Consider the following 16,189-nt stretch of genomic DNA (forward strand, 5'->3'; position numbering starts at 1 on the left):
ATAAAATTATCACTGTTCCTTAGATTTTCCAATGTAGAGAAAAGTTCATTTCTAACTTGTGATTCTAAATATCACCACCATATTTTTATAGAGTATGCTTTGTTTCTACTGACTTCAGCAACCCAGGCTAGGATTTTCAAAACACAAACTATACCTTGTGACCAGAACAGTAGAGAAGAAGATGAATGAGGGGTCCTATTACTGTGCTGTAAGCATTTTACAGACTGAAATATGCAAGGCTTTGCCTCTTAATATTGATTAGTCTAGATTTTAGGAACATGTTACCCCTGGCATGATACTTCAAACACATTTTTGTAGGTTTATTACTTTTTACGTAGTTTACTAAAAATGTATTATAATCAGCACAAAATTGGATGTTACCTGCTAATCTTATCATGTTTAAGGATGTTTTCTTATGGAGAAAAAGTATATTTGTGAGTTAGCCTAAATGGTTTATTTCACTCTTCTTAAGAATGGCAGATAAACATATAAGCAAGCATAAATAGTGAATCTATTAAAAACACACATGGCCTCCTATGACAGTGGCCACCAACCTGAACTGCACATCAGAATCATCAAGAGAACATTCTGAAAATACAAATGACCAGGCCAAACCCCAGGCTTTTAGGAATGGGGGCCAGAAATCAGTAATTTTTCAAGAGTACTGATGAGGATCTTGAATCACAGCTAGCCAAATTTAAGAGCAAAATTCTATAGTTATGCACTATTTTTGAGATATTTAATCTATTAAACTATGAGTGCATAGTTTTAATCCTATATGACAACTACCTCTAAGTAATATATCATGAGATTATTTATACCTCCTAAATATGCCACATTCATAATCATGCATATATCCCTCTCCCCCATTACACTGTCTCTTTGTATATTGTTTTTCTCATTTTGCCCATGAGCCAAGTGAACAGGGAATTCTGTCCTACTCTGTTCAGTACAATGCCTAGAACATTGGCACTGAATGACTGTTAAAAATAACAGCAGGAACTGCACATTGCTTTCATATGCCAAAAATTTTTTCAGTGCAGGTATAGCAGGTTGAAAATTTACAGTCACAAATTATATGTGCAGGGGCATAACTTTTTATTAGTTTCTACAACTAAGTTAGACCTAGCTCTTAAGGCTCCAATTACAGTCAACACATAGAACTCAGAATTCTGCTGCCATGAAGCCTGTCTCTTTTAGATAAATATTGGATGAAACTGAATATTCTTCCATCCTGCTGGGAGGCTCACTGAGCATCCTGAATGGGTTATGTCCTCACAGCCTGGCCTCGCTGGCCTCTGATCTGTGGTTCATCCCTCCTGGTCGTTGGCACCTGCTGAGAGGTAGCCTGGCCTTCGAGTCTTCTATATGATCAACTGTTGATGACACCTGTGGTCTCTTCCACAGCCTTTGATCTTGAAGTGGGTGTACCTGTGTCCTCCATGCCCACCCACATGCCTCTTCCTGCATGTTTACAACTGCTGGGGAATCTTCACCTCTTCCTTCCTCCTCTAGCCAAGAAGTGAGGGGCTCTCTGAGGTCACTCATCCTCCACATCAGCTCCAGCCTGAATCAAGCCTACACTGGAGGTTTCTATTACAGGCTTGCTGTCTTCTCCACCTTGGAATTTAGGCAAGAGATCTGGGATAGTTTCCTTACATATTTTATCTGGGTATTTCTATTGCCACACCAGGTATTGACCCTAGGAGTTGGTAGGATGAGATTTGAACCTTCTGGTAGCACCAGTCATTATTTATACATTGTTTTATAAACTGAGGTTCAAGAAATAATTTAGTGTTCATGGCCAGCATTTTTAAGTGAAATAGAAGAGGATATAGGCTAGGAAAGATCAAATAGAGTAGAATATATTGCTGTAGTGCTTTTGTTTTCCTAATACTGTATCAGGAAGTAAACTGCAGTCACCCGATTTGGGGGGTATTGGTCCCAGGACCCCCGCCCTGCCCCCACTGACGCTAACATCCATGGATGCTCATGTCCCCAATATAAAATCGTATAGTATTATAATATTTACATATAATTGCATATGCATATCCTCCCATATACTTTAAATCATCTCTAGATTACTTTTAATACTTAATACAACATAAATTGTTGCTATACTGAATTGCATTTTATTTGTATTACTATTACGGTATGGTTGTTTTTTTAAAATACAAACGTATATTCATTCGCTAATGTTTTCTTGAAGGAACAAGGTGGTTGTCATTTTTAAAGGAATCTATTGATTGGAGTTCCAAGTTCTCTTTCTTGCGTAAACCACACTCATGGTGTGTTATCTATAAATTCCAATGTCAGTTTATTTAAATGTACACATGCAAAGTAATTTGAGTCCAGAATCTTTCTAAATTTTCACCATTTTTCCAATTATTTACATTGGTCTCACCCACAGCTACTTTGGCAGCAACCTTAACAGCTCATGTCTATCCAACCTTTACACAGCTTACCATTTTATTTTTAGAAAAATGACTCTTGTTTTCTGCACTCATACTTCGGCACTTTTTGTAACATTTAAATTACATAATTATAATTTCAAATTACACTAACATAAATAGATTTGAGGAAACGTCTAGAAAAGCTCTAGAATAGCTTATTGGTGTGAGAGTTCCTGTACTTCAGGCAGCCTGACTGTGTTTTCAGGGGGAATAAAGAGTGTCCCTTAAGCTGGTGAGTGGATTAGGTGGAATTTTGTTAAAGGACTTCAACTATACTGAGAGAAAAAAATAACAGACTCAAGATAAGATAAAGCAAAATGCAAGCTATAATAATTTCTGAAAAGCCTTCTCATAGCATGACAACAGCATTTTTTTGATGGGCAAAGGACAAAGCAGAAGTGAAGACATTCTGGTTTCTAGACCCTGGTTAATTAGTAACCTTGGATAAATCAGCTAAACTTCCCAGATGTAGTTCAGTTCTTTTCTACTGTAAAGATGGACTAAGTTTACATCAATTTCAAAAGCCTGTTATCCACACTTACCCAAGATTCTTGGGAGTAAACTACGGATTAGGTGAAAGGAGAGTGAATCACACTCCGTTTCCTAATCTATAAAAGGAGGGACTTGGGATTGGTCAGAAATTCCTCAGGTATGTTTTGCAGAACAGTCATAGCAGTCATTTCAAGCAATGGCTAGAGTACTCTTCAGAAGGGTTCAAGGACCAGACTGTTTTGCAAAATGCTGTGGTAAAACCATTCAAAAGCTTTCTTTGCAAAACTTCGAACCCTTTTGTAGAGTAAAGCGTGCTGTACCTCTAAGTGAGGATTATGATAACCAGCTTCCCCCAAACACATTGTGCCAAACCTCTTCTCACAGAATATCTCTCAGGACTGGAGATCCACATAACACACTTTGGGGATCTTCTGACGTGGCTATTTTTATGGTCCTTTTCTAGTTCGAAATTCACTGCTTTGCTGGGGCCTATCGCATTGTCTCATTAAAACTTTTAACAAACAATTGATTCGAAATTTCCAGAGGGGCAATGAGAATAACTTTTAAAAGGCAAAACCTTGAACTAAGTCAGGAAGAAAGAGGGAGAGTTACCATAGCCTTCTTTAGATGTTTCCTTGTTACCAAGTAATGAATACCCCTCAAGTTGGTAATTATAAACAAATTTTTGTACGGAAATGGTATTGATAAGGGTGACTTCCCAATTCTCTTTATACTTTTTTTGGTTCTTCCCTTTATTCAGGTACATTTCTTTTTTTTTTTTTTTTTTTTTTTGAGATGGAGTCTCACTCTGTTGCCCAGGCTGGAGTGCAGTGGCGTGATCTCAGTTCACTGCAAGCTCCAACTCCCGGGTTCACGCCATTCTCCTACCTCAGCCTCCCGAGTAGCTGGGACTACAGGCATCTGCCACCACACCAAGCTAATTTTTTGTATTTTTAGTAGAGATGGGGTTTCACCGTGTTAGCCAGGAAGGTGTCAATCTCCTGACCTCGTGATCCGCCCACCTCAGCCTCCCAAAGTGCTGGGATTACAGGCATGAGCCACCATGCCCGGCCTATTCAGGTACATTTCAACTATCCTGGTTTATTTTTCTAATGTCAGGGTAAGAACTAGATAGAGAAAATGGAACAGATATTAAAATAATAATAATAATAATGAATAATAGGGCCAAGGTTTCTATTTAGAAACCCTACAAAGCCATGCATATTCAGTAGTCCAGAAAATGTATCTACTATGCCAAATGAGTGGGGTGCATGCTTTTATTACTTTTATATTTTATGTACAAGATGTAAGTGAGCAAGATCCAAAGTATGTCTTGAAAGACGGAGTGATCTTAAGGTTTCTTAAGGAGTGAAAAGCATTTTCAAACGTTATCAATTAATATTTGTATCAATTATATTCCTTTATAAAAATAAAATATTTAATCTTAACAGCCTTGCTTTAATTATGAGAGCTGTGTGTCCCTCAAACACTGATTCATTAAGTGGTTAAACTGTAGGAAATCAGGAGCATTTTCTCCTGGTTTGAATAGATTCTTTAATCATCACTAAAAACCCACCAAATGGTAAGTCCAAGAATGCCGATGATCAATGCTGTTACAGTTCAACTCCATAGACTTAGGCTCTGGGGCGGGACTAGGTGAAACCCACGGGTTACATTTTGTCTTGGCTTAACCCCAGGCTTAAGGACTCCCATAAGAATAAATACAACTTCTAAAATTCTATTTCCCTAAAGGGTTATGTCATTCTGAAGCCAAGCCAGCATTGCCATAGTGTTTGCAGACTTCCTTAGTGCCACCTACCACATCGCCACTATTGACCACAGAGCCATCAAAACTCGTCTAGACCTGATCTTGCACTGCTTGGCCGTTGGTGGGCTGTGGAGCAGTGCTACATGCCCTATTTGGCCTTGTTCTGGGTAATCTCCTGAAAAAGGAGATCCGTCTAACATGCTATCATTCACAGCCATTGGTTACTTAGGGGATTTATCCCCACTTAATGTAAATGCTCCTGAGAGTGCATCTTCTCAATTCTGTTGATGGTGTAAAAGGAACAGAAGGAAATTCTCACTAGACTAGGGTCAGGAAGGAAAATTTTTCCTTAAGCCCAGAGTTTTAGGCTTGATTAATGATGTTTCCTTACGAAAGTGACCCATCTCTCTAGGAGATCATGCAAAAGAGACTCACTCAGGCCAGTATTCAGCCCCAGGATAGTGTCTCTTTGTTTTTTGCAGAATAGTTCTAGAAACACTAATGTTACTAACATTGCTGCCTTTGCCATTTCAATATTGCTATTTTTCCAATGAGGCATCTGGTATGAAACAAAACAACAAATTAAATGTTAGAGTCAGCTATTGTAGGAGGATCTTCTAAAATGTTTTTCATGGTACTATCACTTCCCCCTGAAAGGAATGGTCAACCTAACAAACTCACAGACATCTTAGATTTCTCCATTCTTCCTATAAAACATCCAACAAATATTAGACCCGGTGGAGTGAAATACATGCTGTAAATATGGCTCTTATTGTTTGTGGTTGTGTCTAAGGTTAAGAGAATTTTATAGTGTGATTCATCTGAGGTTTAAAAGATCTGCTGCAAAAGAACCCTAGGACCATTTTCCCCATGCATATTTGCAGCATGAATACTGTGCTAGTCATATGTAAATCCATGGGTGTCCATACATTATGCTTGTAATGTTATCTCAATTTTCCTGCTTCTAAAATAGAGGGATTTGGACTTAATTACAAATAATGGTTTTTGAAAAATATTTTTAAAAATACGATTGCATATCCTTTATTAAAAGGAGATAGGTTCCTGTGATCTAATTGAGTCAATTACCACGTTCATGTTCCCAGTGAGCTGCACTTTCTACTGGGTTTGCTGTTCATTTCTTCAGCTCAGGTAGCATTTGTAAGCAGGTCATTGATTTTTCCATATTTCCTTCCCTCAGTACATCCCCAAATATCTCCATTCATTTATTTAATTCAGTCAGTAACAAGATTAGAGTAGAGATAGAAAGATGTATGAGAACTGGTTCTTGCCTTCCAAGAGCGCGCAATTGAAAAGAGAGTACAGGGCGCTAAAGGAATATCTTAAACACAGTGTACACATGGCGAATGTTTCCTCACAGGCAAAGTGCTTCTGGGTCTCAGAAGAGAGGCAGATCACTCTCAGCTGGAATTAAGAGAGCTGATCACTCTCAGCGAAGGTTTCATGGAGGCAGGATTTGAATGAGTCTTAAAAGATCCGTAGGATTCTGAGGGCTTCCCACTGAGAGGAAGGCTCAAGGCCAGGAAGACTCTCCCTAGTGTCCAGTCTAGAAATCACAAATATATACATAGTTTATGTAGGAGAACTTGGGCTGATACACATGGAAAGATAGATTGGAGACAGCTTCTGGAGGACTTTGAATGTCCTCCAGACTAAAAAACAGAATGTCTTTTAGTTTTAGTCTTTTAGTTTTAGTTTTAGTCTTTAAAGCTAAAAGTCTTTTAAACTAAAAGAAACATGGCACATTTATGAGTAGGTCATGCTAATGCACGGTGGGGGCCGAGCAGAAAGCAGATACAGTACTATATAGCTCAGAATATGAGACAAGTACAGTAATACAAATTTGAGGCCAAGCCAGATCTATTGTGAAACTTATAGAAATTGTAAGAAGAGAGAAGATGGAAGAGAGATTCATTTATCCATCAAATGAACATTTATTGAGCACCTACTGTATGCCAGTGTTTTCTCAACATCCATCCTTTATATAGCATCATCATGATTTTGGTCAGGTCCATTTCTACTGATGTTGTATTTTAACTTAATAGTTTTCCACAAATAGACTTAGTTTTATTTGAATACATTTGTTAAAAGCAACTCGATATTACTTCCATTTGCCTTGCCATTTGGGATAAAATTAGCCTTAAAAAAAGAACAAGGAAAACAAAGCAAGTTACTCATTTCCAGGTAGATACTGTGCCCACTAAAGCCTGCTTAAAAGGGAGGAAAAACAAATGTTAAGGGGTGTTCAAAATACACAATCAATTTTTTCTGCTCTGCCTGAACTAAAAGGATTAAAAGAGAATGGAAATGGAAATAACTTTCTCACTGTGAAATTCAATGCTGGTATTGAGGTTCTGTGCTCTAGGCAGCTACTGTGCTGGGAAGTGGGAAGGCAGACATGCACTTCACTTTATTCTCTGAGAGCTTGGTGGAGCGGAAAGACAAGCCCACAAATGAATGTTGCAAAGTGTGAGAAGAAAAATCTCAGAGTACCACGGACACCTTAGGGGTCTGTTGGCCAACTGAGAGGTTGAGGCATTCCTATTAGACTTCTCCTTCAGCTCATTATCACTTGGGAATTATATCCTAATTCTAGGGTTTAATTTAATTGCCACTCCATATGTATGGATTGCTTCCCTCTCATTGCTCAGAACTAATGTAATAACCCATTTGGTTTTCTGAAAAACACAATGAAGGAGGGGGAGATTTCTTAGACTAAGCAGAAATGTTAAAGTAAAGTGAAAATACCCCATGTAGGTGGTAAAATATTGCCACCCATGAGGACGTAGGGGACTGTGGGTCAGGTGTCAGATCCTTCTCCCTCACCATATCTATGTGCTGACATAGGTGAGCAATCACATGTCTCACAGCCAGCAGCATGGTGGCCAACATCCCTAGGGAACCAGCTCCAGGGTTCCTTCATGTGGTTCAGCTTTTATAGTTTTGGGAGATTATAAAGCTTGTTATTGACAAGCAGTGGACTGGGTGTAAAGCAGAAGTGTATTGTCCTTACGTGTAACCGTGGTCACCCCACAGTGGGAGAAGAGAGGATGAGAAGGAAGGAAATGAGTGTAGGAGACAATTGCAGAGCCTTACTAGATTTGGACAGAGCTCGGTGTGAAGAGTGAACGAGAGATGGTGGGCAGAGGAGCAGTTAAATTTTGAAGGATGAGTAGGAGCTGTGTAGGCAGGGAAGGACATTGCTTAAGTGGAGGACGTAAGCACCGTCCTCAGAGTCGTAAAGAACAGGGAGCCAGGGTGGGTAAGGAAAACTTCAAGTCATTTGGTGGTTGCAGCCCAGGTTTGAGGGAGCAGCAGAAGGGAGTAGGGATGAGGGCGGAGGGCGTTCACAGCAAGGTCACGAGGGGCTGTCAAGCTGCGCAAGGGTCCTAGTCATCATTTTGAAGGGAATAGAGACCGTTTTGTGCAGGGAAGGGACATGATCAGATCTGGAAGTTAGAAAGATCATCCTGGAGGAAGGAAAATGACGAGGTCGAGGGGGAGATGGGAGAGGCGAGGTGGCTTGGACAGAATATCTTTTAAACCATTTCTAAATATCTTTCTCCTTGTCCTTTTTGTTATCAGTACCCGAAACCAAATAAGGAATATCCAAAGGCGGGATTCTGTTACATCAAACTCCCACATTGAAGAAAATAGCTTTCTGAGGCCAAATTCTTTTTTTCCTCTAACCAACCCAATCTAATCTAACACAATCACGTGTGATTCCTCCTGCATCCCAAGGGTATAATGTTCCTCTTTTACAAGTCTTGGAGTATCCATTTATTTATGAGATACAAAAGTGAGCCCACAAGCTGATAGGCTTTCTTCCACTCCTTTTGTTTTATTCATTCAGGGTTTACTGAGCGCTCACTCTGTGCCTGGCATTGGGGTAGTTGCTGAGCAAACAAGTCTGACTGTTAAAGAATTCTCGTTAGGAGGGAAGACAGAATAATGTGCAAATAACTACTCAGTAGTGAAGCAAATGTTTAAAAGGTGCTCAAGTGTTATTTCCAAAGGGCCTGGTGCCCAGAAATACAGACATCTGTGCTGGAAAGTGGAGAGATAGTCGGGGGTCCTGAGGAGGGAGCTGATGAGAAACAACAATGTCGGTATCAGGGCAGACAGAATTGTCATCAGTTACCTCAAACTTCCAGTAACTCACAGGAGAGACACGCTGTGTTGCCAATATCAGATTCCCTTTCCACATCCCCTGTTCAATTATTTTATAAGCTTTGGGGTACAGAGTACATTTCTTCGGTACAGTCCTCCATTACTTATGGGTCCGGTCTTACAGCTTATCTACCTGCCACTGGATTCCAATCCTTTTTGCAGAGTTCATATTTGTACTTATAAACATTTGTCTCCACAATTTATTTCTTCAGGATTTTTTGTTTGTTTGTTTTTGGTTTTGTTTTTTGTTTTTTGTTTTTGCATATATGCCATGATGCAGAGCCATTCCCAGGGTCTAAACAAAAATCAACCTTGATAAACAGTTTAAGTTACCTAATTCTAACAGGACACAGGATGTTGATCATGTTTTTAAAAAGGTGAAGTAGCAGCCAGCTATATGCCAAGGATCTTAGCAGGAAAACTTGCAATTTATAGTGCTGATTTTTCCTAACAAGCTTCCCCAGAGGAGAAAAACAGAGGGAGAGGGAGAAAAAGAACAATACATTTCTAAGCTCACACTGGCGGAAAGTGGGATAGTAAGAGAAGATGGCTTCCTTCTGGTTAAAGATGCTATGGTAGAAGGAAACTAGACAGAAATTCAAAGCAATGGGAAGGACATTTTCTGAAATTGGACCAAACCTGGATACAGAGTGTAAGGAGAATAAGAAAGCAATAGCAGCCCGAATTTTGAATCTCATTCCCTAAGTAAACATCCAAAAGGTTTCCTCAAATATGAAATTAATGATTTTCCTTCAAGCAACATCCTTTTAACATTCTTGCTGTTGCCCAAAGCCACTTCTCTGACTTACACAGGTACCACTCATTCTGGCCACAGGCACTCTTGCCAGCGCCAGTTGCTCATACTCAGATTTGGTCTGCTGGAATATAGGCTGCTTGTTTATTTGTCTGGGAGATGAAACTTATAACCATACTTCAGTGGAGTTTTTTCCTGACACAGATTTGGGTAAAGGAAGCAAACCCCTTCAGCAGTTGGAGGAAAAGCTGCCATGGGCGGAGGTTGCTAGACAAACACCTGTCAATGCAGACTGCCCATAGGATGCCACCCAGTGAAGTGTTTATTGTGGGCTCATTTCCCCCTCATTTCTTTCAATTGACTTGCAGGTCTTTGCTCACAAGTGTAGTGTAGGATGCCTCCCTGAATGAAGTGAATTGCCTCCCACCCTGTGCCAACATAAGCAGATGGTGAGAAGTGGCCATACGGAAATTGAAAGCTACAGGTTAAGCTGAGAGGTGTGAGCATTTTGTATGGAGAAGTTCATCATTTCCTCCAAATTGCTAGAATCCTTTACTTTACTTTAAATGGCCTATCTAAAGTGTAGATGATGTATATAGTCAGCCTATGTACATGTCTCTGGAATATATATGGCTTCCATGGTTTCAATTATTGTCTTATTGGAGAATAATAATAGATGAATAACTTTATTTCTAGTTCATGTTGGAAAGGGTGATTTTTCTCCGGTGTCTTCTTATTATGCTTATGTTAAGGTATATTCAAGTTAAAGGACATTGCCTAACTGCACATCAGTGATAGCAAAGCAACAGATTTGCTGCATCACACAAGGTCAGCTTGCCACCCCCATCCCCAGCTGTGCTGTATGCAATTTATGCAGCCATATGCTGCAACCTTGGTAACATCCCATCACTGTGTTGAGTGACAAAAGGTAACATTTGTCATTGACAGTGTAGTGGTGCCTAAACTGTGAGCTCTGGAGTCTGACTTCCTGGATTAACTACAAGTAAATTATTTAACTTTCCCATACCTCATTTTCCTCCTCTGGGAAATGAAGATAATAAGAGTACCTGCTTCATAGGGCTGCTGTGATAATTAAGTGGGATAATACATATAAGATGCCTAGGACGGGGTTTACCACAGAGACATATCCATTTTTCTAATATTTTCTGGAACATACTGCTGGTCAAGCATCTCAAATACAAAAATCCAAAATCAAAAATGCTGTAGAATCCAAAGCTTTTTGAGCACCAACATGAAACTCAAAAGAAATTCTCACTGGAGCATTTTGGATTTTGGCGTTTCAGATTTGGGATGCTCAACCAGTAAATAAAATAAATTGCAAATGTTCCAAAACATGAAAAAAATCAGAAATTCAAAACACTTCTGGGTCCCAGGCATTTTGGATAAGGGGTACTCAACCTGTAATGAGTGCAAATTTTACTATACTTCCTCTTTAATAAATAAGCCAATATTTTTGTAAAACTTTCAGTGCCTCCAAGTCAGCAAAGAGTTTATAAAAGATTGCTTACAGAAGGCAGTTAATATGTCATCACCTAAGACATGATACCATCATCAACATTTTATACACAATATATTTGTTTATTGTCTGTCTCCCAACACAAGAATATAATTGTCATGAAGCCATGGACTTTTGGAATTGTGGACCAAAATTCTGGAATTCTGGAATTACTGGACCCCTGTTCCTAGAACTGTACCTGTCATTTAGTAGATGTTGAATAAATATTTGTTGGGAAAAAAATACATGAATATTAGCTCTTTTACTAGCTTTTGTGGATAACTGAGAAGTTATTTTCTGCATTGGCTCCCTTCTATATCAAGGTTAAAATTATTCACATTGTATCTACAGGTCTTGGTAGTGGAGAGAAAAGCTTGTGAGTAGCTACAGCCTTGAGCTTAGCAGCATTCCTCGGCCAACATTTTTGGCTTTGTAGGGGCAGAAATGCGTGATATCTTTCCTCACCTATCATAATGGTCACTCCTATAACAAAAGACAGGTTAACAAGAGAAAAGCATAATGAAGGTAATCAAAGTTTTATGTAACATGGGACTCCTCAGAAATGAAGATCCAAAGACCCAGGGAAAACTTTTTTTATTCTTCGGTTTGACGAAGAATGGACAGCGGTGTAGAAATGTGATGGACTAAAGGGTGTGACCTAATGCTGATAGACTGAGCAGGGAACCCAGCAAGGCCTGAATGTTCAAATTCTTCTTAACCTCTTTGTGTAACCCTCCTGAATATGGGACAGGGCCCCTCTGGAATGAGGGTCTTCAAGGGAGAAGGGGGAAGGCAGAGAGTGACCTTTCTAGGTTTCACGGCTTCCCTTGGAGGAGAGGGGTTCTAGTTTCTGTGACACACCTTGGGAAAGAGGAATTATGGTTTCCATGACTCACTTCATGGGAGAAAGACAGGTAGGAGACAGGAGGTTGGGAGAAGGTCAAAGAGACATAGCTTCTGAGACATTTCCGATGTCCTTCAGTCCACAGTACTCAGCACACCAAGGTGCCATACTTTGGGGTACCATGTTCTGAGTCTTGACAGCTTGTACAAAGCTGCTGAGTTATGAACATGATCTCAGGGCCACTGATCCATACCTGATGGTATGCATTCCCAGAGGGCAGCTTGCTGGTTAGCTTCTTAAACATCAAATGTTTAAGCTGGATGAGTCTTCTTGTATTAAAACGAGACAATATGATGAAATATGGTAGTATTATCCTTTTTGTATATTCATCTTTTCTTTTAGCAGCTAAATCTTTCTTCAAAAGAAAGTCTAAAAGACGGTGGAGATGCATTGATTGACAGTGGTCTCTGCTGTGATGTTCCTGGCAGCCTAGCGTCTCTTGGTGCTTAGCAGGAAAGCTATTGAGGAGCAGGAAGAGCATGTGCTTTAAGTCTTACAGACCTCAGTTGAAGTCCTAGCTTAGCTGCCTACTAGTTGTGCCCTGTGGGCAAGTTATTTAACTTCCATGAACCTCAGTTTCTTCATCTGTGAAAAGAGAAGAAACCATGTCACACTTGCAAGCATGAGAAGGAGCATATATCAAGTTTTCAGCACATACATGTAATAAGCCCATTAATAAAGCAAAGCTTGTATTTTTTCTAGATTCAAAAATACTAGTTAGATAATTCTGTAGCTTACCGAGTGGCTTTGTTGCTCACTACAGAAAGAGAAAAAATCTTCCCTCCTGACAAGAGTGGATTAGCAGCCAGGTTCTACCCAAAATGTCCTTGTCTTCAGTGACATACCGAGAATTTGGCGTGGACTTTTCAACAACAGTTTCTTCAATCGTTGCCATTGTAGTTCAGGAGCCTCTAACTGTGGAGGAGGTTGAAGAAGGACAAATGAGCCCCAGGACAGATTTGGCCTGTGTGCTGTGGATGAAACAGCAAAGCAGGCTTTAGCAGTCTTCATTAACCGCTGGTCCAATACTTCCCCATCAGCACAGTGGCTCCGCTCTGTACGGTGCTGGCACCAACAATGCGTTATTCCCACTACAAAAATAGTCATTTTACTTATAAATTGTCACATTTTCCCATGAAAATATCTTGTTTACCGAGCAGGAAAATTCCCATTCATGTATTTATGTGGCTAACATTTATCGAATGCATCTATGCGTTGGGACATCCAGCTGATTCTGATGCAAACTCGAGTTTGAGAACCATTGTTACAGTCAGTGGATGATATCAAGTGAGGGAAAAAGCATATTGACATATTTTACGTAATACAGAGGTATCTGGATGTAGATTTGCTACCTCTACTACAATTTGTTTCCACGAGAGATTAAAGTGGTTTATGAGATGATGATGATGATGATGATGATGATGATGTGTGTGTGTGTGTGTGTGTGTGTGTGTGTGTGTGTGTAATAAACATCCAAGGGAAATACAATGATAGTAGGATAAAAATGGAAAAGTACTAAAACCATCATGATTTTGCCATAGCTTTTCCTGATAACCTTCCTGGTATTCAAGCTGGTGGAGCACGCACTGCTCGAAGTGGAAACATACTCATCTTACAAAAGTAATAGCACCTGCACGATTAAAGGCAGCTGTTAAGCACACAGTTTTGTTAATACTGACACCTGAGAGGAATTTACCACATGGCACTGCACTCTTTGCTGAGACAGGCAACATCTCGACAGTAAAAACCATAGCAAGTATAAATGCCTATTTCGTATAGTTCCCTTACATAAGCTAGTGGCTTAACATCTAAGAGCAGTTGAAAGGGACAAACAAGGAGGTCAACTCTGTAGCTCTCAGACAATCTGGCCAACATCTGAATAGTATCATCAAAGATCATATCAGAGGTAGAAATGGAAGGCCTTGAAAAAGTAAGAGGAGTACTCACTTCAGCAACACATATGCTAAACTGGGAATGACACAGAGAAGATTAGCATGGCCCCTGCACAAGGATGACATGCAAATTCATGAAGCATTCCATATTTTTAATCCGAAAATTCATATAGAATCAAAAAAGAGCCTAAACTGCCAAAGCAATACTAAGCAAAAAGAACAAAGCTACAGGCATCATATTACCCGACTTCAAATTATACTACAAGGCTATAGTAACCAAAATAGCAAGATACTAGCATAAAAATAGATACATAGATCAATGGAACAAAAAACAAAACCCAGAAACGACTGATCTTTGACAAAGTAAACAAAAACATACACTGGGGAAAGGATACCCTATTCCATAAATGGTGCTAAGAAAATTGGATAGTCACGTGCAGAATGAAAACTAGACCCCTATTTCTCACTGTATACAAAAATTAACTCAAGATGGCTTAAAGGCTTACATGTTAGACCTGAGAGAATAAAAATTCTAGAAGAAAATCTAAGAAAAACTCTTCTGGATGTTGGCCTAGGCAAAGAATTCATGACTAAGACCTCAAAGATATAAATGCAACAAAAACAAAAAATAAACAAATGGGATTTCAATTAAACTAAAAAGCTTCTGTACAGCAAAAGAAATACTCAGACTGCTTACAGAATGGGAGGAAATATTTGCAAATTATGCAACTGACAAAGGACTAATAACTAGAATATACAAGGAACTCAAGCAACTCAACAATTTCAAAAACCAAATAACCCCATTAAAGAGTGAGCAAAGGACATGAACAGATATTTTTCAAAAGAAGACATATAAGTAGCCAATAAACATATGAAAGAATGCTCAACATCACTAATCATCAGAAAAACGCAAACTAAAAATGCAAATTAAAACCACAAGGAGATACCATCTTACACCAGTCAAAATGGCTATCATTAAAAAATCAAAAAATAACAGATGTTGGCAAGGATATGGAGAAATGAGAAAATGTCTATACACTTTTGGTGGGAATGTAAATTAGTATAACCTCTATGAAAAACATATGGAGAGTTCTCAAAGTACTAAAAGTAGAACTACCATTTGATCCAGCAATCCCACTACTGGGTGTCTACCTAAAGAAAAATATACCTGCACTCATGTTTATTGCAGCACTATTCAGAATTGCAAAGTCATGGAGTCAACCTGTGTTCACCAATAGATGATTGAATTGTTCTTCTTCTTATTATTATTATTATTATTTTGAGATTGAGTTTTGCTCTTGTCGCCCAGGCTGGAGTGCAGTGGTGCAATCTCGGCTCACTGCAACCTCCACCTCCCAGGTTCAAGCGATTCTCCTACCTCAGCCTCCTGAGTAGCTGGAATTACAAGCACCCATCACCAGGCCCAGCTAATTTTTGCATTTTTTTAGTAGAAAGGGGATTTCACCATTTTGGCCGGGCTGGTCTCGAACTCCTGACCTCAGGTGATCCACCCGCCTCAGCCTCCCAAAGTGCTGGAATTACAGGCATGAGCCACCACACCTGGCCAATGATTGCATTTTTAAATGTGGTATATATACACCATGGCATACTGCTTAGCCATAAAAATGAATGAAGCCATGTCTTTTGCAGCAACATAGATGGATCTGGAGGCCATTATCTTAAGTGAAATAACTCAGAAAAAGAAAGTTAAATACCACATGTTCTCCCTTAGGAGATAAATAATGTGTACACATGGACATAAAGAATGAAATAATAGACATTGGAGACTCAGAAGCATGGGAGGGTGGTGAGGGATGAGAAATTACTTAATAGGTACAATGTACACTTTTCAGGGGATGGCTACACTAAAAGCCCAGCCTTTACTTCTACACAATGTAACAAAACTGCACTTGTATCCCCTAAACCTATAAAAAATTATATATATAAATATATATAGTTATAATTTTGTATATATATAAACAGCCAGAGGAGAAAGGAAGTGGTTAGATTTGAACAAAATATGGAACAGGAATTGCACACTGTCCTAAAAACCTTGTCTTTGAAGAATGTGCTGCTCTGAGCCAGCTACACCTCCTAAATTGAGATGTTTTCACACTCCCTTAACTCTTGCATCTTCCAGACTTCTTTTTTCCAAAGGCTTTTACTTGGTGCATTATATATGCGACATGTACCATACAATCTAGCTCTTGATTAGATTCTGA

At 39.3% G+C, this 16,189-nt stretch overlaps 1 protein-coding gene and 1 non-coding gene across 10 annotated transcripts in view; both read left to right on the forward strand.

Annotated features, from left to right (window-relative positions):
* DLGAP1 (DLG associated protein 1) overlaps positions 1 to 16,189 on the forward strand; it is a 968,998-nt gene that overhangs the window by 555,772 nt on the left and 397,037 nt on the right. The window lies entirely within an intron of this gene.
* LOC115931520 (U6 spliceosomal RNA) lies at positions 14,015 to 14,121 on the forward strand. Its single transcript, XR_004067991.1, has one exon. It is a non-coding gene; the product is annotated as a U6 spliceosomal RNA (small nuclear RNA).

The sequence above is a fragment of the Gorilla gorilla genome, chromosome 17 (assembly GCF_029281585.2).
Source record: "Gorilla gorilla gorilla isolate KB3781 chromosome 17, NHGRI_mGorGor1-v2.1_pri, whole genome shotgun sequence".
Lineage (NCBI taxonomy): Eukaryota > Metazoa > Chordata > Mammalia > Primates > Hominidae > Gorilla > Gorilla gorilla.